Consider the following 1,047-nt stretch of genomic DNA (forward strand, 5'->3'; position numbering starts at 1 on the left):
AAACTGACGCTTCAAATCCTTCAAATCAACAACAAAAAATATAAACCTTGACAAAAAGTCGTCTTTGAGAATGCCTTAATATACATTTTATACATTTAAACATCATGAATTATTTCATTTTGCGTATGAATGGGTTTTAATAGTGCTCTTATCTATAAGCAGCCTCGTGTTTATTGAGGGAATTGTTTTAACTGTAATTGAAGCGTTTATTAACTTTTACAAAATTGTTGTCCGACCCGTGGCAAGGGGTGTTGGGTGTCCTCCTGGAAGCACGCGCTGTCAGCTGGTGGGCGCAACGAGTGGAGTCCCACAGGACCTGACTCGCGAGACTATACACTCGCTCTGTGAGTCTGCCACACACGCGCACACACCAAAGTACACATGCTGACGTACACACACAAACACGCGCACTCTTATGTCTTAGACTAAAAGGGGGCTTACAAATAGCCTTCCTTTGTTGTTGTTAAATAAAACTGAAATAACTAAAGACCTCTAAAATACATGTTTCGCAAAAACATTTTTGCCTTATGAACCACTTTTCTTTTTCAGAACCTCCCCAAAAATTAGGTTTAATCCTTTTAAAACCTCATTTACCGTGGTAAATTATTACAAAAAAAGCGTTGATGTATTAATTTCAATAGAGGAGCTACATTATACTTGTTTATTCTTTAAACACTTTTCAACAACGATAAAGGTTACAGAGAGAGTTCCCTTTAGGAATAGAAAGAAATAAGTAACCTAATTTTCCAAAACTTTTTTTTGTCCGCTCCCTTCAAAGACTTCACAGGAATTGCTCAGGAATTATTAATGAAAGTGGGCGCTGTGTACCTGCTTTTTTGTGTCTCCACCCCTGCGTTTAACCAATCACTTGAGCCGTGTGTCTACGATCCCTATCCAGATTAACATCGAGAATAATAGGCAATATCATGCACACGCTCAGCGCGCTAAATTATTCACAACCTTATCCATAATACCTTTATCTTCCAGTGAACCGCGCGACCATCTGTGCCGTCCTGTTACATGCGACCCTCAAACGACAAACGCGCT

This window comes from Sinocyclocheilus rhinocerous, unplaced genomic scaffold, assembly GCF_001515625.1.
Source record: "Sinocyclocheilus rhinocerous isolate Xijiao unplaced genomic scaffold, SAMN03320098_v1.1 scaffold753, whole genome shotgun sequence".
In the NCBI taxonomy this organism is placed as follows: Eukaryota; Metazoa; Chordata; class Actinopteri; order Cypriniformes; family Cyprinidae; genus Sinocyclocheilus; species Sinocyclocheilus rhinocerous.